This window comes from Malaclemys terrapin, chromosome 2 (genome assembly GCF_027887155.1).
Source record: "Malaclemys terrapin pileata isolate rMalTer1 chromosome 2, rMalTer1.hap1, whole genome shotgun sequence".
Taxonomy (NCBI): domain Eukaryota; kingdom Metazoa; phylum Chordata; order Testudines; family Emydidae; genus Malaclemys; species Malaclemys terrapin.
In genome coordinates, this window is record NC_071506.1 from 106118582 (window position 1) to 106143125 (window position 24544).

The window sequence follows — 24544 nt, forward strand, 5'->3', positions numbered from 1 at the left end:
CCTTTTTTACATGGTTGTCTCTTGACATATAGGAACAGCATGGGGGAGGGAGAGAGAGAGAAGGCGAGAAAATGGGAACATGTCCCCTCTGTATTGCTGCAGAACTGACACATTTTTCACTCCAGTCCTCCCCTCCCACAACTTTTCATATGTGGTTACACTGCAATGACCTGATCCTGTTGCAACATGGTTGCAATCCATAGCATAGATGAGAATGTAACTACAGTATGTTCCATAACCAGGCTACTGCCTTGTGCATGTCCTTATGCTTTTGTGACCTGCCATTTAACAAAAGAAATAAATCACAACTTGCCTTGGGGTTCTCTTTCATTTTGTTTTTTTTAATTACCCACAAGGGGCCAAGTATCCTTTGCACCAATCATGCAAACCTCAGCTTGAAAGTCAAAGGGGCCTCAGCCTGTTGATTAAAGTCTTGATCACTTGATAGCTCCAGCAGCTGGGTGATTTGTTTCAGTGGTCGGCTCCTGTTAGTCTTGCCACAAGGAGAAGGCTGAGTTGAGAAAGACTGAACAAACAGAGGGTGAAATCCTGGACACATTAAAGTCCTTCGTTAACCTCCCATTAACTTCAGTGGATCCAGGGTTTCACCCAGAGATTTCACTTTAGACTGATAGAATGGAGGAGTGAAGGAGAGCATTTCCACCAAAGCTTGTTAATTCATTTTTTATTTTCAATCACTTTCAGTGTATTGTTCTGTTAGGTTCTCTGGGAACTTTGCATTGGAGATGGTCCAAAGTTTTCTTCCCGCAGCACCTAGTTAAAAAAAATAAATAAAAAAAAATCAAACAACGTTTATAGCATATGGATTAACATTCTGCTTGCGTCATGTTAAATCACTAGAATACCCAATCCCACTTTGGAATAGCACATGAAAAGGGATAGTCATTTACTCACATGCCAAAGAAAATATTCACCCACTCTAACCTTCTCAGAGGATGCCGTTGTTAAGCAATCCTGGTTAGCCAGGTTAAATCAAGGGACTGGGAGTGGGTAAATCTTGGGTTCTCTTCCTACCTTCACCAACATCTTTCAGTGTGAGTGTTAGCAAACTGCTTGTCCTCTCTTCTCCTCAATTTCCCCATCAGACAAATGGGAATAAGAGTACCTACCTCGCAGGGTTATTGAGAAGACAAATTAGTGCATGGAGAGTACTGTGAAAGCTTCAGATGAAAGGCAGTTTATAAGTGCTTACTATTATTACTGGAGTTTTCAGATCAATAAGGAAATAAAACCTCTGCAACGTTTTCTTACTATTTGTCATATCACAGAAGGCTTTAGAGGCCCCAAACAAGATCATTGTGCAAGGCACTATATAAATACACAGTAAAAGATAATCCATGAGCTGAAGCCTTTACTATCTAAACAGACAAGACAAAGGCTGAGAGAAAGGAGTATTATCCCCATTTTTTACAGATGGGGAACTGCAGCACAGATATATTAAGTGACTTGCCTAAGGGCACACAGGAAGTCTGTGGTAGAGATGAGAATTAAGCCCAGATCTCCAGAAGGCCAGTGCCTTAACCGCAGACCTTATTATCAGGAAGCAGCTTTCACCTCTTTATCTCTCATTCATACACTGGACCTGAAGCTACCTCTAACAGCAAAACTCCCATTTACGCCAACAGGATCAGGATGAGGTTCATTGCACTCTGCCACTTTTAGAGCTGTAAACTGCAGCCTGTAGATCAGAAATGCAGAATGAATATGCTAGCAATCAATGCTATCACTTAGACTAACTAAATTAACTCCATGTGGCTTAAAGTTTCTTGCACTAGGTATTTTCTTTTCTCCCCACATATGGGCCTTGGTAGGTTGAGGCTAGGGTAAGAAAAGATTCCAAATCAGCCAAATTCAAACTAAGCAGAGACTGGGATAATAGCTAAGGTCCATGTCTGACCTTTGGCAGAATGTCAGGAGTGATGAGGCAAAGCCTGAAAATAGATGGATGCTCTGACACTAATCCCTCACTACTACCTTCTCTTTGCAGCCAGAGTCACGGAGCTACACATCAGTAGGTCCGTTTTTAAACCTCTCTGCCACCACGCCAAGAATGAAGCCAAAAGACAGGAAAGTCACAGATTTTGCTGGAGAATAAATGATTACTTCAGCCTCCTCAGTCACACAAAAGGTGCAAGCCCTTAAAACAGACTCTCATCCAAATAGTCTACATTACAAAATCTAACCATGTTAAAGGACAGTCAACACTCCTGTTTTCTAAAACATAGTAGTGTCTTGTAGCATAATGGGACCTAATCATGATTTAGCTGTGTCTCTGAATTGTGTTAAACTCTCAGACACAATGGACATAGGAGCTAAGGCTGTGTCTATAGTAGTCTTTTCTATTAAAATTTCCTAGGAGTTTTAACACAGCTCAGCTTCACCAGTGTTAGGCAGTGGGAGCATCAGCAGCCACCAATATTTTAAACAATGTGTCATGAATACCTGAACAGGTCCAGATGACATGGTGCTTAATACGCCAGTGGCCACCTAGATCCCCACCCTGCATTGGTGCTCTTGCTGTCACTATCACCGGTGGAACTGCACCAGAGCTAGCAATGGTGATAAATATTTAGCATAACTTCCTAGTGTGGATTCACCCCTAGGTAGTGTCAGATATTATCATCATTTATTATAAATAATGCAGTAGCACTTACAGGCTTCAACCAAGGTCAGGGCCACATTCTGCTAAGCACTGTACAAACACAGTAAGAGATGGCCCCTGCCTTGAAGAGCTTATACTTTAAACAGACCGCACAGACAAAAGGTAGGGAAGGGTGAATGAGGTACAGGGAGGTGAAGTGATGTGCCCATTGGCAGAGCTGGGACTAGCACCCAAGTCTCCTGCACAGAGCTGTACAAATAATCGATTTGTCAATTCACTCACAATTCTGAAAAATCATCTCAGGTTTACCCAAAATACAAAATTGTTCAAAATTTTCAGAGAATCAAAAAAAAAATCATTTTGGATCAAACAAGATATATTTTGTTTAGATTTCAAGCATTTAATGTTTTTTTTTTAATAAAACAGAAGGAAATTTCAAAACAAAGTCATTTCACATAGAAAAATCAAAAATGTCATTTCAGAAATGTCAAAACAATCTTGTGACATTCTCACAACATTGTTTCGTTGTGTTTTCGACATGAACAATTCATTGAAACAGATACATTTATGTAACATTTCAATGTTGTCAAATCTGCACTGACCACTGAAAAAAAAATTTCAGCTGAAACATTTCACCCAGCAATTCTCTTGAGCCCCAGACCAGTGCCCTGTTGGCCAAGACTTGCTGCCTCTCATAATAGGATAGGATTTATTATTTGGACAAGTGACAAATTAGATATTACTTTACCCATTTTTGTAGAGGGATCTCCATCCCTGCTCAGTTTTCAAAGAATTGTGCTCAGCAAACTATGCTATAGAGACTGCATTGGAAGAAAGTCTACTAAGGGTTAAAAATCAGGCCCTGGAGTCAGAAGAGATAGGCTTTGTATGAACTTTCTGTTTGATAATGGGTAACTGCTTCACACTATATTTTCCCATCTGTAAAATGGAGATAATTAAAATATGAATTCCAAAAATATCTGGAAATATTAGTTTGAATTTGTAAATGAATTTACTCCACCTCCATTCACAGGCCTATTTTCTTCACTTTTCATTAATATCATAGCAGATGAGCTTTCCTAATGTGAAAACTCAGAAAGAGGAAATTGTAAACTCAAATGATTGAATATGTGTCAAAAGCAAATTTTAAAGTATATAATTAACTCTTAACTGTGTGAATTCCAGCTTGTGATTTTTGCACTCAAACATGCAATTCTAAATTTGTATTATTGTTGCTTAGATATATGTTACCCAATCAGGGAACAGAAATTAGACCAGGTGATTTTGTAACTAACCAGCACAGAGAAAATCGTGAATATTCTCATATGAACTGTTTTCTAAAGATCTACAGACCCAGAATTGTTCTCTGAAGAAACTGACAACTAATTTTGAATTAATAAATGTAAGAATATTACAATTTTAATGAACAATTTCAGAAGACAAAAACAGTAGTATTTACTGAATGAAATGTTCATTGTGACTTATTCATCCAGCTCTAATAATAATTCTTCTCTATAGATGTTTTATAGGGCTTAATTAATGTATGTAAAACACTGGTAGGCTCAGAGGTGGTACAGAAATGCAAAGTATTGTTATTAACTGACATGGTTCTCAGAAAAAAAAAAGACTTCTGTCCATATTGGTCAAGGAACCAATATATATTAGGCCCGCACAAGCAAGAACTATGTTTAAACATGGATTTTTCCAGCACATCGTATTGTGAACAGGACCCAAACAGTGAGGTTATTTTCTGAAGGCTGTTCTTTATGCATTTATTCGCTGCTCCCTCCACTCCCATAAAAGTGAGAGTCATTTGCATTCCAAAAACAGGAAGGCAGGCAGTCTGCAACTTATACAACCTCAAATGTGGGAGATAATTACAGGTGCAGACAATTAATAAGCAGTGCACCCTGAGAGGCGGCTCAGTGGGGACCCTTTAAAAAGCAGTAAAGAAACATTCTAGAACTTAGCTGGCTTTCAAATAGAATTAAGCAGGGAGGATCTGTGCACCCTGTTCTCATTTTTCCCTCTTTTCTTTTGAAAATTGAGAACATGGAGTCACTTTGAAGTAAAAGTTGTGGAGGCTGCCTGAATGCGATATTAGGGATTTCCATAACGTGCTTCTTCTCCGCATTGCGGATGTGCATTTTTCAAACATGTTAAATCCTTTGATCTGATTTGTTCCACAAGAGCATTGTATAGACTAAAAGTAAGCACTATATATGGACTTGGCTGGTGGAAAAGATGATTGGCCTGTCTCAAAAGAACCCTGAACCATCACGTCTGAAAGCTCTTTTCAGCCTTCCTCAGCCTAAACATTTTATGGAACGAGGGTCATAGGTCACCAACTGTCAAAACAAAACAAAATTACACAGTGCTCCTGTGAGGAAACTGAGCAGACAGTAAAGTCAGAGTTCACAAGCAGGACTCCTTAATGCATGTAACAAACAGTAATGCTGCTGTTAAAAAATAACAGGTATTTTCCCCTAACTCTTTCTGATTTTTACAAGTAGCACAGCAAGTTAAGAGAACTTCAGTATAAAAAGATCAGTGCACATGCTGAATTAAACTATTTAAAACTTCAAAAAAGGGGGAAAAATCACAAAACTCAATCTCAAAGTAAACTGCTTGCAAACTCCAAAGTACCAAATGGTTTCTTAAAACCAGAGGCTCATAAATCTTCCTTTAATGTTTCTAATTTCAAAAATTGTATCTTTGTGTGTGGGTGTGTGCTATTGTTGTTGTTTTTTGGCTTTGTTTTTGCCTTTGGGTGTATGACCTGCAAATCTCTAACAGCCTTTTAAGCTTGCAGTACGAGCTGCTGCTCACTCTGTTGGAAACAGCCTGCCCAGTCAACAGCAGGCTCCGAGCATGACTTCATTCTTCAGAATGAATCACTGGGGAAGAGGCTGCACAGCCAGAAGAACCGTAGTTTCTATTTTTAAACACTGCCTGTCTCATAGCTCAAAACAGTGGTAAGAGTTCAGACATTCAGGGCCTCACTGTATCCATTCTCCCTTCTGGCTGGGCCTCAGAAAGATGATTCCTCTATTATTAAAAAAAGAGAATAACCTTCTATATTTTAGACCATACTCTGCAGTGAATACACACATACAAACCTCATCTTCTGAAATTGACTAGATGAACACAGCTGGTCAGAAAAAAGGGCAGGTGGGTTGGAAAAGGAGATCGTGGATTTTCCTGTTTTTCTGCTTTTCTTCCTGCTTTTGGGGGGAGGGATAGCTCAGTGGTTTGAGCATTGGCCTGCTAAACCCAGGGTTGTGAGTTCAATCCTTGAGGGGGCCACTTGGGGATCTGGGGCAAAATCAGTACTTGGTCCTGCTAGTGAAGGCAGGGGGCTGGACTCGATGACCTTTCAAGGTCCCTTCCAGTTCTAGGAGATGGGATATCTCCATTATTTTTTTTTTTTTTCTAACTTCATTTTGAAGGAATTTATCTGACCAGCTATCATGTGAGACTGTGACATTACCTCAGATGAGCAGAGACCACAAATTTTGGACACAGATCTAAACTTTTCCTATATACAGGAACGTTTTGAGTTCCCACATTACAGAAATTAGGGTTACCATATTTTAATTTTAAAAAAGGAGGACACTCCATGAGGCCCCGCCCCATCCCAACTCCGCCCCTTCCCCGCCCCCAACCCTACCCTCTCCCCTGAACACTCCGCCTCCTGCTCCTCCCCCTCCCCTGCTTCCCGCGAATCAAATGTTCACGGGAAGCCTGAAACAGGTTACCTGAAGCAGGTAAGCTGGGGCTGGGGTGCGGCGCGATGCGGCCCAGTCCAGCCGATCGGCTCCCTCTGGTGGCCGGCCGGCCCAGGCCAAGAGGCTCTGGCCCCGGCGTCTCCCGCCCGGCCCAGCACCGCCGGCCCCGGCCCCCGACCCAGCACCACGGGCCCCGGCCCGGCCGAGCACCGCTAGCCCCGGCCCGGCCCCCGGTCCTGCACCGCCGGCCCCAGCCCCCAGCCGAGCACCGCTGGCCTGGCCCCCAGCCAAGCACCGCCGGCCCTGGCCCAGGCCCCACACTGCCGGCCCCAGCCCAGTACCACCAGCCCCGGCCTGGCCGAGCACCGCTAGCCCCGGCCCGGCCCCGCACCGCCAGCCCCGCCCAGCACCACCAGCCCTGGCCTGGCCGAGCACCGCTAGTCCCGGCCCGGCCCCCCAGCCCCGCACCGCCGGCCCCGGCCCCCAGTCCCGCACCACCGGCCCTGGCCTCGGCACCGCCCCAGCGGCGCTGGCCCCCAGCCGAGCACTGCCAGGCCCTCCCTTCCTCCCTCCCTATTTTCCCACACATGTCCGGCTTTTTGGGATTTCCTCCCGGATGGGGATTTGAGGCCCAAAAAGCTGGACATGTCCGGGAAAATCCGGACGTATGGTAACCCTAACAGAAATCATTGCCAGTTGAGAGCTTGTTTGTATTCAGATCCGGATCTCAACTTCCTCAAAGTTTGGGGTGTTCAGAACCAGAATCTGTTTCACTCCTCCTGCTAGTGTTGTTGAAGTAGTTCTGCCCTTGTAAAGCCAGATTTAACTTTCTGGTAGGGCCTGTGAAAACTATTTTTCATGTCTCACTCCACCACCACTACCTCATATTCTGCTCCAGCTGTGATCACTCCACTAAAGGCACGGCCAGCCTAAGGATATGAGGGGAAAGATTACCAAGATAGTGCCTGGGAGCACTCTCCAAGTTGACTGACATATTTTATACAAGTAGTAAGCTGGTTATCATCAGGTCATCACCAGCCTCCTAGTGCAGGAGAAGTGGAACCCAGCAGCTGGTACTGAAATATGTGCTACTCCTGCGGACATTCTGCACCAAAAAATTTAAAATTCTGTGCACAATATTTTAAAATTCTGCAAAATTGTGAAAATGTTATTTGTCAAATAAATGTGGAGGCTCCAGCATGGCATTGGGGAGCACAGTCCACTGGCTGCACAGAGGTGGGAGATCACTGTATAGCTCCCCGCCCTGGACACGGACTCGGCGGTGAGGCTGCATCCAACCCTGACACAGCGCAAAGACCCGGCCTGCCCCAGAAATACTCCAGAGCCCTGCCCCACTGCGTGGGCAGGCAGGCTCAGCAAGACAGGATCCAAGTGTGGAGGGGCTTAATGTGGGGAGATCCAGGTATGGGTTGAGAGGGTTCTGTATGGGGCAACCTGGGTGCGGGCAGCTCAGCAGGGGATCTGGGTGCAGGGAAGATCTGGATGCAAAGGAGCTTGTTGGAGTAGGGTCCATATTAAGGTAGTTGGGGCTCAGCGGTGGGCAGGGTCTGAGTGTGGGGGAGGATAGAGCTTGGCAGGGGGGTCATTGTGGGGGGCTCAGCGGGGAGTCCAGATACTGGGGGAGTGGACCTCAGTGGGGTGGGGATCCAGGTGCAGCTGGTTGGGGCTCGGTAGGGTGGGGATCCAGGTGCGGGTGGCTCATTGGGGTGGTCCAGGTGCAGGGGGAGTTGGGTGCTCATCGGGGGGATTCTGAGTGTGGGGGAGTTGGGCTCGGTGGGAGGGTCTGGGCTTGAGGGGGTATGAATGTATGGGTGTTGGACAGATGGGGGAGCAGCTCCCTGTACAGGGATCCCTTCCTCTGCAACTGAGGAGCAATGGGTGCAGAAAGCGGGGGAGGGGGGGAACATAGGGATTTTGCAGCACTTTCTGCAGCCAGAGGAGAAATTTGGGGGTGGGTCTGACACAGGCCTGGATGCCGTGCAGTGGAAGACAAAGTCCCGTCCTCCCCAGACCAGCTGGGACTAACAGTTGAGCCCAGTGCAGGGTAGGAGCCACCAGCCGGGTCTTCCCCAGTCCCGCCCTCTGCCCCACAATGATATACTTCTCTGCTGGCTGCCTTAGGCACCCAAAACATACTGCTGGGGAGGGTTGTATGACCGCTCTTGTGGCTTCCCTTTGCTTCCCCATCAGAAAGTCATTTTTCTGCAGGGAAGCAAAGAAATCTGGAGGGGACATAAATTCTGCACATTTGCAGTGGCACAGAATTCCCCAAGGAGTAATGTGCATGGTTCTCTAGCAACTATACAGTAAATTTTGTAAGGGACAAGTGTTTAAATATACTATGGGTCTGGAGGTTAAGTCACCAGCCCCAGCTGGATGGGTTTGTGGTATGCTCTGGTTACTTTTAGTACACAACTATATAGCACCTTTCAAACACGCCGAATTGCTGCCGAAGACTGAAGCGGCGGCGGTAGAGCTCCCGCAGATCGCAATCGCGGCTTTTGTTTGTTTGTTTGTTTGCTGCATGGGGCAGCAAAAACCCTGGAGCCAGCCCTGAGCACAGGACTTATGAGGAGAGGCTGAGGGAACTGGGATTGTTTAGTCTGCAGAAGAGAAGAATGAGGGGGGATTTGATAGCTGCTTTCAACTACCTGAATGGGGGTTCCAAAGAGATTGGATCTAGACTGTTCTCAGTGGTAGCAGTTGACAGAACAAGGAGCAATGGTCTCAAGTTGCAGTGGGGGAGGTGTAGGTTGGATATTGGGGGGGGGAAATTTCACTAGGGGGGTGGTGAAGCACTGGAATGGGTTACCTAGGGAGGTGGTGGAATCTCCTTCCTTAGAGGTTTTTAAGGTCAGGCTTGACAAAGCCCTGGCTGGGATGATTTACTTGGGGACTGGTCCTGCTTTGAGCAGGAGGTTGGACTAGATGACCTCCTGAGGTCCCTTCCAACCCTGATATTCTATGATTCTATGATTTAATAGTTTATCATCACAATACTCCTATGCAGTAGGTTTGATTGACAGTACCTTTCAGGGTGATTAGCATTTGAATAGGTCAGGCTCTCTCACTTTTGGTTGTTCCCTGCATTGACTTTGTCAGAGTTTAACTTGAGAATAAGGCACTGTAATACCTCAAATAGAACATTAAAATATTAATAGCAGATGAATTCAGAAGACTTTGCCAAGGAAACAAATATATATTTGTTTCAGGTCCCATAATAATGGATTAAAGCAACAGGAAAGGAATTTCCAGTGTAATCCAGCAATATTCATACAGGTTATTCTTCTTGGCACATCAGTGAGACTACAAACCTGGCAGTCAGCAAAGTACTTATCTCCTAATAATTCCCTTCATCGTTTCTTTGCCAAACCATGTCAGTATTGTTTGAAACAGTCAATTTTATTTCCATGTCAAAGAAAGGGTCTGAAAGTTGTTTCTGTTTTAATGCCTAGAGGAATATATCTTAAAATACTAAATGACATCCCACAGAGTAGGCTAATGTAGTATCATTTCCAGATTCCAGCAATAGCATGGCATTATTTCATTATTCTGGAACTACTTTTATGATCTGCTTTCTAATCTTATTATCTTGTTGCTTAATGGAAAAGTGATTTCAATTTACTTCGGTGATATGTCCATGAAGCTGTAAGATTTTCTGTCTGTCTTTCTATTGGCTAATGGCACCAAATCTAGTATAACAGAAACAAGAAACAGAGAATAGTACAGGCACAGGGAGTGAGAGGTGGGGGGCGGAGGGTGGGTTATATAATTATTTTTGTGTGGGTAGACCCTTATCCTGTCAAAAACACTATACATCAACATTGAATGGGCTTCTCATTAGTACTGCACCTATAACTGAAACTGACAGTAGCCACGCGGAGTGAGGCTCTGACCAAGCTTACATGCCTGTATGTGTATGTTCTAAGTTTGTGTTGGTATACCACGTACTGTGTTCTCTGTACATGTGTGTGTAGCATATCTATGCAATATGTGGATGTGTAAGGGACATACCTGGGTTGTGTGCAAAAGTGTGTGGTACTATATATAAGAGTTCTATTTGCATGAAGCAGTCACGGGTGACAGTCTAATCATCTAATGGATTTGTATGTGATATTTGTACCATGCATGAAAATGGTACAGGTACAGGAGGTACCTCCATAAGTGTTCAGCATGAATAAATGCATATGGACGTGTGAGAAACAAAAGAAGGAAGAAGGTACAAGTGAAGTAGAGGCTGTAGTTCTAAGTTATGTATGATTCGTGTGCGTTTTTGTAGGATTTATAAGGGATGTGTGTGCCGAATGCGCATGCTTTGTATGTGGAATTTATGCACATGTGATACATGTAAGGAATGTGTGGGCTTTTGCATAAAGAAAAATTAATATTCTGTTCAGAATATTCAAATATCCCAATTTCCAGAAGATATACATGGATACAAAATTAAAAACTGCATTTAAACTGTTCTTACAGAAACAGCAACATATGCACTCTTGATTTTATCAAAAACCTCTAAAATCCAGTTCAATAAGCCTTTAGATCTATCACAAAACATACACACTGTGACTAAAGCCTCTCTTCCAACACAAACAAAATAAATAGAAACAGCAGCAGCAGAACCTCCAGACAGGATTTCTAACAACTATGGACATTTTTTTCCATTACACATTTTAATGTATGTGTGTGTCAAATGTGGCACCAGACAACATCAGAGTAATTGTATCTGCTTTTATTCATAGGCCAACAAGGCCTCTCTGACCTGAAGTTCTGAGGACGAACTTTTCAAACAAATCAAGGCCTCCACAAAGTCTTCAGTGGAGAGTCCTGAACACTGTCACAAGCTTGTCAGATAAAAGTTAATTGTGTCTCTTGCTGATTGATCCCTCTACTCTTCTTTTTAAAAACTTGCAGATTTCATTTCATAGGGTGAAGGGCAACTTGAAATTCTCTCCAGATGTCAAGGGTCCCCCCCTCCCTCAACCCCCAAGATCTATGCTTTGAAAAGAAGGGAATAGAGACACCGCTCCCCCTAAAAATATAGAAAGAAAAAAAAAAGAAAAACTCTTCACTGAAGTGAAAAGCCTAAATTAAAAAACCTTTGTGCAGTGAAAAGTGGCTGGAGGGAATGTGCAAGAATCGTTGATTGCTACTGGCAAGTTTACAAGCTTTGAAGGATCTTCACATTCAGCTTAATGAGAATGGTTACAGCAGCATTGCCTCACACTGAGGTTTTATGAGAATAATGAAGTCTTTATTAAACGAAATATCTGCCATTTCCATTATTGCTCACGTAGCTATTGAACCTCTACACTTGTCTACACGTGGTAGGAGGAGGCTCAGTGCCTGGCATAAATGAACCACCACCTACTGTATCTTTCCATTCTTTCTGTGATCTTCTGTATCTCCAACAAAGAAATGAGTTTCTTTCCACTTAGGCTGTTTAAAATGACATGGAGATTTGGCAGCAGACATGACTCCCTGGCTGGCAACCATCTAACCAAGTGTGTAAAATGGAGATTTTAAAGAGAATAACTTGCTGATTATATGTGAAAAGGACCTTGGAGGCTAAATTAGCAGCTTTATTTTTAAAAAACAAAATGCTGTGAAAACAGAAGGAAATTGTTATTTGTTTCCTATCTTTCTTTGACCATTTAAAGCATTGATACTAAAAGCACCTACATGGAACCAACTGCAGGATCAGGGCCCAAATCACTATTGGTTCAAGAGTTGTTCCATGCAACATGCTTCAGAACCACACACATTACTTCTTCCTGTAAATTATGCGTGGTAGTATTCAATACTGGCTTTGCTCCAGAAAAAAAAGAAAAGAAAAGAAAATCAGAAAGCTCAGAGTTAATGTGCCACAAACAGCCTTAATGCTATCTCTGTATCCCCATCCTCTGTACACCTATTTGGGAAACTTGTATATTAAGTACTAGACTATCATTACACGAGAAACCTTTGTCATTATGACTGCATCATGGACAACAAATGAAAATATCATGTGTATAAAAATGCTCTCAGTTTTCCAGGGGTATAACAAAAAAAACTAGTTACAACCTTAATTATGGAGTCATTGTGACTTCTAATCAGGTACTTATCAGGCCTGTTTTTAGTCTTAACTGCCATATGAGGATGATGAATGAGACAAATACAGTGGGCTTTCTAGTTTGCCTAAAGAATGTGGAAGAAGCCGATTGGATTCTCAGGCTTTGTAATGGACTACTAAAAAGAGGGGGGCTTTGTTTCAGAGTAGCATTTATGGGTAACAGGAGATGTTAGTGGGTTTCACGCTGAACAGAAAGATGGTCTGTGGCTGATGTGTGATAAGTAGAAGGTGTTTCTTGGATCTACAGATATATTGTGCGCTATCAGGGCTGCCTCCATGTTACACCATAGTCTACAGGCCAATTGGATGCAGCCAGAATGTTGACAGATGTCATATTGTTTGAGCTTAGTTGTCATCTCTCTCAGTGATTTTGCCTATGAATAGGAAGCAAGCAGCTAGATGGGCTTCCCTGAAGCAGCAGAAGCAAGGGTGGTGCTCATTGAGAATGAGCGAGGACATGACTCAGTTCTTGAAACCTGGAATATGGGGCACAGTCCTCCACAGAAGCGGGGCAGGGAAGCCCAGCCCCAAACAAGGCGAGGGTGAGACTAACGACACTAACACTAACAATATCAGAAAAGAGAAACACTAATTACAACAGACAAATTGTTCTCACAGGCACTCTATGAGTATGGAGGAACAAGGATTCCGACTCTGACCATGCAGTGGTAAGAGGGAACTGAGGAGGCCTCATCCCGCACAGCCTCATATAACCTCGCCTGCACCATGAGGCTACATACAGTCCATGTGCTGGCCAACAGACACTGCTACGGAAATCTTCCAGCTCAGACCCATGGCATTCATGTGCACCCACATTTGGAATACATATAGAGACCATTGCTCAAAGATTGATGAGTTGTAGATGAGGTGATAGTTAAAGAGGTCATCTGCACTGACTGCTGGCTTTTTGAAGATTCAGATTCTAATTCATATATTGGACTAATATATGTAACGTTTGCATTTTCAGAGAAGTTGGCAGGACAGCTGGTCAAAAACTGCAGAATACTTTTCATAAAACTTGTTAAAACTTTTTCAGAAAACTTTTTGTTGAATTTTTAAAAAACATTGGCCCTTTCAAAAGCAGGTTGAAAAGGGACATTTTTTTTTCATGGAAATTTTTTTGAAAAAAATGTTTGAAAGAAATTTTGATGAATTTTGAAATTTCTAGATTTTCAGATTTTTCCAGTTGGCAGTTCCCTCCTCTAAAGAACACACTATTATTTCCATTCACGGTGGTCACAGGTAACTTTTCCTGGCTTCCACCAGCTGGGATGAACATGGATCTCTGTCAAAGATGGTGGCCCAAATATTTCTCAATGCCTGTTCCATACAGGAGGCAAACTCCAAACCCTAATATAAGATTTCAGGAGGAAACCCTGTGAAAGGAAATAGTTGTGAAGATTGTCTTCCACTTACTTCTCCTACTGGTTTCCCTCAGATCTGGCTCATTGTGAGGAGCCCTCAACCCTTGGGAAGGTCTCCATTTAAAGCAAACCAAACTGTAATTTTATAATTGCAATTTAAGGAACAAAAATTAAAAGTGTCTTCTAAAAAGAGAATGAACATAAAGATTTTCATAATATAAGTCACATAATGAGACTTGTGACACTTCTTTTGTATGAAAGAGAAAAGGATACCACATAGGAGACTTATGACAGTCAGTATTTTTGACAATGGCAAAGCCATTCAATTTACATCATGACTTCAGCCTTCACTTCGCAAACCATTAGATGTTCAAGGTTCAGGTTGAAGCCATAGGAAATGAGTAAGGAAGCTCTAAAGGTGAGTTGCTGCAATTAGATGCAAATACATTAATTAGAGCAGATGCTAAACAGGAAGACACCTTCCATTTTAATGAATTTTTAAAGACACAAATGTGCAGCAGGTGTGCTATTCTAATGTAATTGACCTTTTAAACAGTGGTCAGCAATGGAGTAATGCCCTTACTATCCAGAAATTGTCTTTTGTATTATTTCTCCTCTCTCTCGTTTTAGAAATGTTTACTTCAAGTTTTGAAGTTTATTAATTGTATTAATAATTATTTCCCTTCATTTTTAATTATTGATCATCCACTATTATTTGAGTTTATTCTGAGGGGTTTTTTTAAGATGTAAAATAAAAGTTTTGGAATATATATGCTTACCCTGCACTATAATCCTCTGAATGGTCATTACAAGCTACCTGGCTAAGTGCTAGTCCTTTGAGTCAGGTGTTGATCCCACAGTTTCTATTTGCACTGGATGAATTGGTACTAAGGAGATGTATAGAGCAACTACATAATTTATCCAACTTCTGGACCTCCAAAGAAGGAGGAAAACACCATCAATGATGTACTTAAGCCCTGAATCTGCAAGCACTTAAGCACATGCATAATTTTACTTGAGTATTCCCATTGAAATCAACTATAAGGAGTAGCACGGGCTATTCACTTGAGTATATACCCAGGGTCCCATCTGGGTTTGTACGACCCATGCTTCTGCCTGTGCTGCCGTGGCTTCACTGCTATTATTATTCAAGCTAGCTAGATCAAAACTAGGTCCAGTATGTGCTGCAGTCACACCTCTGCAGTGTAGACATACCCTGGCGTAGCACAGACTCTCACCCCTGACCTCTGCCAACCTTTGCTGCTTCCTCAGCCCAGTACTTTCAACCTATACCACTTCCCCAAGGTCATCTTTCCAGTCGCCCTGTTCTCTGCATCAGGTCCTCATCTACACTCAAAAGGAAGAGTCTAATTGGAAAGTACTGAGCTGGGGAAGCATTTCAGGGATGCACTCTCTCTGACAGGTTTCATTCTTTATCTGACATGACTGAACACTATCAATTAGTAAAATAGAGGATGGCAGGTTAAAACAAAACTATATATTTACCTCAAATATTTGAAAAAAATGGGTCTCTACTGAAACTTTTCGAAAATGTTTTCAGTGCTTTTTCCACAGGATTTCAATGTTAAATCAGCCTGTTGTTTTTGTAGGCCCCAATTCTACAAAGCACTTAAGTAAATGCTTAATTCCAAGCACATGAGTAAGCTCATCTCTAATGAGCAATGGACATATGCATATATTTAAAGTTAATCACATACTTAAGTGTTTTACTGACTTGGGTTGCAATCTGATTAATTTCAGGAAAATGGCACCTTCCAATGAGAAGTAAATTTTACTTTTTTTAAACATTCCCATTATATTTCTACAATTATAACAACAATTGAAATACTTTTTGTGCAGGTAGTGGTTCCCCCTCAAAACAAACCCTCTTCTCAATAATGATCAACTTGTATAATGTATAGAAGACAGCACTTTCATAAGATACTCAGTTGGCATGTCACTGAATTAATCTATGGTTTTACCTTCACTTGCCAATTGGTAATTTCTGTTTTGCTATGCGTAGGTAAATTCTTGGAGGCTCATTCCACTTAGAGATATAATGAAAAGCAATGAAGTAAAATGAGGATTTTATGGGGAATGACTTACTGATTTGAGCAGAAACTGGCCATGGAAAATGAGTTAAGAGATTAAAGCAAACATAAGAAAATAGAAGCATATAATATAGACCGTTTAAATCATTAATCTTTCTACTTCTACAGCGGTTACATTCATCATGCTTCAGAATCAAGTGCACTTCTTCCAGTAGATATGAGACATGATAGACAGCATTCAGTAATGTTTGAATAACAAATTTCTTTTCATTTAGGGACTCACTCTATAAAAGCTTACTATTGCGTGTCGTATTTACTATTGTGAATACTCCCTTTGGACTAGATTGCACCTTCTGATCTGTCCAAGTAAGGGGCAGTGCATAATTCTGCTGCAACAGGACCAGGGCAGGGACCAAACAGTGACTGAGAGTCACAGTTTGATCCCTGCTTCCCCTGTTGCACCAGCTCAGCTTTGCTGGCCAGCACATTGAGGGAAGGCAGAGACTAGGTTCTGCCCACTCTCTACCCACCTGAGTAGAATTGTGAATAGCAGCCGGCTGGCAGCTATGCTCTCCAGCAGTGGCAGTGGGCCTTCATCTGCAGGTGTGCAGTCAGGCTCACAATTCAGCTCACTGACATCATTGAGAGTACTAGCCTATGGCAAGCACTATGCCTGGTGGAAAGTCTTTACAGCACTGGGCCTTTACATGCAAGTAGTTACACACAATTGTTGAATTCCTCGGCTACTCAGATATGCTCAGAGGAATCCACACATTCAGACTTAAAATAGGCACTTATTCGTTTTTACTTTCAGAGCAACTTGAAATATCACAGTATCAGTATGTATTTTCTAGCCTTTGTTTCACTCTTTGTGAGTTCATCTGTTTGGCTTGCATCAGCTGGAACACTACTTGGGATTCGCACTTAATTTTTTATGGTGCAACTTGAGTATGTGTCATCACAGTGCAAATGATAATAAACTATTTTTGAAACATGTTCTGCCATGTCTGCTTCTAATAGAGGGTATGAAACCACATAGGTATTTAAATTTACATTAAAAGTCAACAGAAAATTTCCCGTTTCAGAGTAGCAGCCATGTTAGTCTGTATCCGCAAAAACAACAGGAGTACTTGTGACACCTTAGAAACTAACAAATTTATTAGAGCATAAGCTTTCGTGGGCTACGGCCCACTTCTTCGGATGCATATATTCTAGATGCATATATTCTATATGCATCCGAAGAAGTGGGCTGTAGCCCACGAAAGCTTATGCTCTAATAAATTTGTTAGTCCCTAAGTTGCCACAAGTACTCCTGTTCTTTTTGAGAAAATTTCCCAAAGATTTCCATTTGTTTATTTTTCCCCCATATGAAATCATTGTCCCTTATGTTCTTATCTGTTTTTCACAGGCCTGCATATAGAGATCTCACTACAGAAATATTTATTCTCCATTTTTCTGTTCCTTCTGTGACAAACTTTTTGAAAGCATATTTTTCAATTGTCAAGATTCTTTATGTGGCGATAAAAGCCACTTGATTTACAGAATCCCAGAATATCAGTCTCTCCCTTTTATTTTTGCATGAAAGTCCCAGATCTTAGAGATTGTAGGGCGTAATCAGAATAGAAAAAAAAAGTCAAGAATCATTTTAGATAAAGAAAGTCTATAATTGTATTTTTTTTTTTTTTTTTTGTATTGATCACCTTTGGTGCAAGCTCCTGTTCTTTCTCCAGACCAAAATGTTTTGTATCTTTCCAAAGCTAACTGATAAATGCAGCTAATTGGAGAAGTGTGTAAACTACATATGAACCAAAGACACAAATAGTTATATTTTCAATATTCTATACCTAAATTATAACTGCAAAATATTATTGTACATTTAGCCGAGTTCTCAAACTTTTGTACTGGTGACCCCTTTCACACAGCAAGCCTCTCCCCTCTTATAAATTAAAAACACTTGTTTATATATTTAACACCATTGTAAATGCTGGAGGCAAAGTGGGGTTTGGGGTGGAGGCTGATAGCTCGCGACCCCCCATGTAATAACTTGGCGTCCCCCTGGGGGGTCTCGACCCCCAGTTTGAGAACCCCTGGAGTATACAAATGATTATTTCATGTGTACTTTATTCACACACTCAAATGTGAGATTTGCATGTACAGTTTAGGGCCCAGCTTTTTAAAATGTGGCCCAAACTGTCTTTTTCAAACTTCTGTATCAGTTGTGTTCTTTTCTACCAGATAAATGCACTTCCAGCTCACTGTATGGCAAAATCAAGATACATTATCCAGTCTTCAGTTCAGATATTTAAAAGTGTGTATCCAACAGGGATAGCTAAAGGGTAATAATCCATTTTCTTTCCTCTGAAAAGCCCTATTTCAGGTGTATATCAACTATGCAACATACTTTTCACATTTTAGAGAGCCTAAGAAAGGTATAGAATGGTATGAACTTGTAGAGGTAGAATCATTCTTATCTCTGAGAAAAATCCTACTTCTTAACACTGACATATTTATCTTAAGTAAAAAACTGACACAGTATTATGAATATAGCATTGTATTGTATGACCTTCTTGCCAGTCATGGCTTTCCTTTTTTCTACTAACATAAACATAATATTCAGCTATACATAATAGTTGATTCTCACTGTTTTTAATACAAATTGTTATAGTTTTAAAGAATATTACCCCTTTGACTTATTTCTTTTCTTTCTTTGTCTGTACCTCATTATTATATCCCCCCCTTCTTTTGGCTTTATGATAAGGTCAGTGAGGAAGTCTTTACTTAAGGCACAGGTCTAGGAATCAAGAGTTCTTGCTTCTCTCTCAGCTGTGCCATAGACTTCCTGTGAGAGCTAGGACAAGCCACTTAACCGCTCTCTATCAGCAGCCACATCTGTTAAAGGGGATTTCACCTTTACATTTACCTCTCTCATAGGTGTGTTTCTTCTCTTCCTTTGCCTATTCAGATTGTTTTGAAGTTTAATCCATTTGTGTTTGTAACTCACTTGGAGATCTTGGGAGGAAGGAACAATAGAAAAGCACAATATCCTCAGTCCTATTTCTAGGCCTTGTCTACTCTACGGGGCTAAGTCTACCTTAGTTACTCTACTCCAGCTATGTGAATAACGTAACTGGAGTCGACGTTGCTTAGGTCGACTTACCACGGTGTCTTCATTGCGCTGCGTTGACGGGAGATGCTCTCCCGTTTACTTGCCTAAACTCTTCTCATTCTGGTGGAGTACCAGAGTTGACCAGAGAGCACTCTGCTGTCGATTTAGCATGTCTTCACTAGACCCGCTAAATCAACACCCGCTGCATCAATTGCAGCAGCGTCTATCTCCCCAGTAGTGAAGACGAGTCCTCAGTAATTCCAAATGCAGATGTCAACAAAATTTGAAGACTATTTTGTGCTTCTTTGGTGGTTTGCATCTGAGGATTCCAAATATTATGAACTAGAACTCAAAAATACCCGTTAGGTAGGTAAGTATATCAGATTGACACACACAGAGGTTAACACATGACTTGCCCAAGATCCAACTGGAAGTATGTGGAACAAAGGGCTGAGGGCAGAGGCCAGTTCTTCTGACTTGCTTTCTTTCCTGCGCCTCAGATCTCAAACCAAGCCTAGTCTTGATTTGATTCCCTTATGAGTTTAAGGGGTCGGCAACCTACGGCACGCGAGCCGATTCTGAGTGGCACGCTGCCTGCCCGGTGAGAGAAGGAGGGGCGGAGGGGCCGGAAAGCGCCACGCTGGGGGAAGAAGCGGGGGAAGAGGGAAACTTGGCTGCGGCAGGACCAAGCTTCTGCCTCCTGCCCCGGCATGGGAGAACGGTGGGGGGAATCACAGCCCACCGCCACACTCAGCCCCCACCCACCGCTCTTCCCTGCGGGGGCAGGAGGCAGAAGCTTGGTCCTGCGGCAGCCAAGTTTCCCTCTTCCCCAATTCTTCCCACAGCCTGGTGCATTCCGGCCCCTCTGCCTCTCCTCCTCCCTCTCCCTGCCGGCAATGGCCCTTGCGAGGGGGAAAGGGAGCAGAGCAGAGCCAAGCGGCAGCGTGCACACAGCTCCGTAGAGCAGGCAGAGAGAGGTAGGGATGGGCCTGGGGGAAGGGGGTGGAACAGGGCATATCCCTCCCAGCCCCCTGCCATGAGCGGCTCATGGCAGGGGGCTGGGAGCACCCCCACGAGCCGAGCACCCCAGCCTTCTGCCCTGCACCACCCCACACACACACCCAGCCCTCTGCCCTGACCTCGAGTCACCCCCAGCCTTCTGTCCTGCACCCCCACACACACCCCATCCCTCTGCCCTAACCTCCCCCCCAACACCCAGGCTTCTGCCCTGCACCCCCCCAGCCCTCTGCCCTGACCTCCCCCCAACACTCTGCCCTGACCTCAAGTCGCCTCCAACACCCAGCCTTCTGCCCTGCACCCCCCCAGCCCTCTGCCCTGACCTCCCCCCAACACTCTGCCCTGACCTCGAGTCGCCTCCAACACCCAGCCTTCTGCCCTGCACCTCCGCACACACCCCAGCCCTCTGCCCTTAACCCCCCCACACCCAGCTGTCTGCCCTGAACCCCCCCACCCAGTCTTTTGCCCTGCACCTCCACACACACCCCAGCCCTCTGCCCTGCATCTCCACACACACACAGCCCTCTGCCCTGACCTCAAGTCCCCCCCAACACCCAGCCTTCTGCCCTGCACCTCCACACACACACCAGCCCTCTGCCCTGAAACCCCCCAACACCCAGCCTTCTGCCCTGCACCTCCACACACACACCCCAGCCCTCTCCCCTGACCTTGAGTCGCCCCGCTCAGCCCGCTGCAGGCCTAGGTGAACAGAACCCCAGACTGGAAGCGGGCTGAGCAGGCTGGCGGTGTAAGATCAGCATTTTAATTTAATTTTAAAGGAAGCTTCTTAAACATTTTGAAAACTTTGTTTACTTTACATACAACAATAGTTTAGTTATATAATATAGACTTATAGAGAGAGACCTTCTAAAAAACCTTAACATGTATTACCGGCACGCGAAACCTTAAATTAAAGAGAATAAATGAAGACTCGGCACACCACTTCTGAAAGGTTGCCTACCCCTGTACTATACTAATAACACTGGTCTACAATTTTTGAGAAGTCGTCTGCTTCAGAGATAAAATGTGCTATTTATTATGTATTTTGATGTGCTGAATTCAAATATGACAATTAAAACAACTGATTGGCTACTGTTTCTAAGATATTTAAGTTTTTACATTTTATGTCTATGTATATTGTGTAGATAGTAGAGTTTTAATCATAAATTGTAAACCTAGGTCTTTTCATGTGTTTATGGTTGCTTTACATGATAATATTTCACCTGTCCTGTTTATGTAACACTTTAAAAATCAGCAAAAGGGTTATATAAATAAAATTTATTATGAAACAAAAGGCAAAAAACTATTATATACATAGTTTAGTCCTATTCAGTGTCTACTCGGCGCTTCTTGGCTTGTCTCTTGTATTCATTAAATGGAGCATCTCTTGTCACTGTCCAGCAATAGTCTGCAAGCATTGATGGGCTCCATTTGCCCTGATAGCATTTCTCCATTGTTGCAATGTCCTGGTGAAATCACTCGCCGTGCTCGTCGCTCACTGCTCCGCAGTTCGGTGGAAAAAAAATCTAGATGAGAGTGCAAAAAATGTATCTTTAGTGACATGTTGCAACCAAGGCTTTTGTATGCCTTGAGGAGGTTTTCCACCAACAACCTGTAGTTGTCTGCCTTGTTGATTCCGAGAAAATTTATTGCCACTAACTGGAAGGCTTTCCATGCCGTCTTTTCCTTGCCACGCAGCGCATGGTCAAATGCATCATCTCGAAGAAGTTCACGAATCTGAGGACCAACAAAGACACCTTCCTTTATCTTAGCTTCACTTAACCTTGGAAATTTTCCACGGAGGTACTTGAAAGCTGCTTGTGTTTTGTCAATGGCCTTGACAAAGTTCTTCATCAGACCCAGCTTGATGTGTAAGGGTGGTAACAAAATCTTCCTTGATTCAACAAGTGGTGGATTCTGAACACTTTTCCTCCTAGGCTCCAATGAATGTCGGAGTGGCCAATCTTTCTTGATGTAGTGGGAATCTCTTGCACGACTATCCCGTTCACAGAGAAAACAGCAGTACTTTGTGTATCCAGTCTGCAGACCAAGCAAGAGAGCAACAACTTTCAAATCACCACAAAGCTGCCACTGATGTTGGTCATAATTTATGCACCTCAATAGTTGTTTCATGTTGTCATAGGTTTCCTTCATATGGACTGCATGACCAACTGGAATTGATGGCAAAACATTGCCATTATGCAGTAAAACAGCTTTAAGACTCGTCTTCGATGAATCAATGAACAGTCTCCACTCATCTGGATCGTGAACAATGTTGAGGGCTGCCATCACACCATCGATGTTGTTGCAGGCTACAAGATTCCATGAAGAAGAATGGGACAAGATCCTTTTGACGGTCATGGAACATGGAAACCCTAACATCACCTGCCAGGAGATTCCACTGCTCTAGTCTGGAGCCCAACAGCTCTGCCTTACTCTTGGGTAGTTCCAAATCCCTGACAAGGTCATTCAGTTCACCTTGTGTTATGAGGTGTGATTCAGAGGAGGAGGAGGATGGGAGAAAATGTGGGTCCTGTGACACTGATGGTTCAGGACCAGAAGTTTCATCCTCTTCCTCTTCCTCGTCTGACTCAAGTGAGAATGATTCTGGTGCATCAGGAACCGGCAGTCCTTCTCCGTGGGGTACTGGGCGTATAGCTGATGGAATGTTTGGATAATGCACAGTCCACTTTTTCTTCTTTGACACACCTTTCCCAACTGGAGGCATCATGCATAAGTAACAATTGCTGGTATGATCTGTTGGCTCTCTCCAAATCATTGGCACTGCAAAAGGCATCGATTTCCTTTTCCTGTTCAACCACTGGCAAAGATTTGTTGCACAAGTGTTGCAGCATATGTGTGGGGCCCACCTCTTGTCCTGATCTCCAATTTTGCAGCCAAAATAAAGGTGATAGGCTTTCTTAACCATAGTGGTTATACTGCACTTTTGTGATGCAAAAGTCACTTCACCACAAACATAGCAGAAGTTATCTGCACACAAGTACGAGGCATCTCTGCTCACTTTGGCTAAACAGAAATGTGTCCCTTTGCAAAATCAAACACTGGCAAATAAGAGAGCATGACACTGTATGATTTCTAAAGGTGATATAGGGCAATTTGTTCAGCAGAGTGATGTAAGCTTTGTTATGATTGCATCATCCATGACTTCTAGGAATAACATGATGCAATTCATATAATGTATGATGCAATACCAGCTTCAGATTGCATCATTCATTGTTTTGCCTAAAAAGCAAGTACTGTCCAAACCCAGTCATAGATCCAGTCAAAGATGTATTTTAGTCATTTCTGGTTTAAATTGAGATCCCTTCCCTTTATAACTCATTTATCCTCCGCCATTCCCAAGTCAAGGGTCGTATATACTGACTCAATAGCATGTCTTGAAAACTAGAGCCAATCAACAATTTTAAGCATCATTTTCATTCTCAGTGACCCAGAATTAGTAAAGTTTGACTACATTTATTTCAGAAGCATTTTGGCTGTAGAGCAATGTAATTGATCCAGTCCTGAGCAACATCCTGTTGGTAATTACAGCCTGTTGCTGACGCATTTCTAATTGGATACTGTTTCTCGACCCCTGCATCTCATAGTTTACCCTCTCTAACTCTCCTCTCCCATGTTTTTAATTTTCACCCTTTACATCCACAGTTACAAAACAAAGAATTCAGGGTTCCATATGTGCCCATTACATGGGTATGGAATGGGTTATCTGAAGGTAAGATATTCATTAAAAATTAATGCCTTATTCATAATAATCATTTAATTTGGAAAGTTTTTTCATAGGTAAATGGATCTGAGGAACAGATGAGAGATTAAGCACTCGCTAATACATTCATACAGATGGGCCTCACACAATAACACGGGGCCTACTAGAGCTGACCAGCTGGGTAGCTTGTAGATTATCAGAGAAATGTCAGACCTGGAAACAAATTATACATCCTGTTGATTAGAACAACCACCGCTTTCCATAAAGTGGATATGTAGATTTTTTAAATACGCAACTTTCATCTACACTAAAAATCTCATCTTTTATCAGGTTTCACCTAATAGATAATACTTAAGTAAGCAGCAAACATGTATGTTTTATACTGATTTTTTTATTATTATTTAAATGTGTTTAAAAGAATTGCACTCTTCCCTCTCAGCACCTTTCAAACTTCTTGGTTACTATTTAAAGATCTAATACTTTGGATTCAAATTCAGGCTCCCTAGTCTTTCTCTTTCCTGAATTGAGCTGTGTTCCTATCATGCTGAGTCTTCAACATACTAGTTTTCTAGATGATGCATTTTATTTGGAGGAGCCTCCATTTCCTTTCTTTTGGCAGATTTCAGGGCAATTTGTGTCACTTCTCTCTCAAGGTCTGTAATGTTGACTTTGCAAGATACTGTTTCCCTTACATAGTTACCCATAATTATAAATAATGAAAATAATGCGCCCAACTGATATGGAGAGGGAGCTATCAACAAGACAGTAAAAGTTGAGGATATCTTTCCCAGCTTGCTAACT

General features: G+C 42.6%; 1 long non-coding RNA gene across 1 annotated transcript in view; it reads right to left on the reverse strand.

Annotated features, from left to right (window-relative positions):
- Positions 1-336: 336 nt before the first annotated feature.
- LOC128832548 (uncharacterized) overlaps positions 337-24544 on the reverse strand; it is a 419194-nt gene continuing 394986 nt past the window's right edge. The window contains exon 9 of the long non-coding RNA XR_008444003.1: positions 337-774. This is a non-coding gene — a long non-coding RNA (uncharacterized LOC128832548). The remainder of the gene's footprint in view (positions 775-24544) is intronic.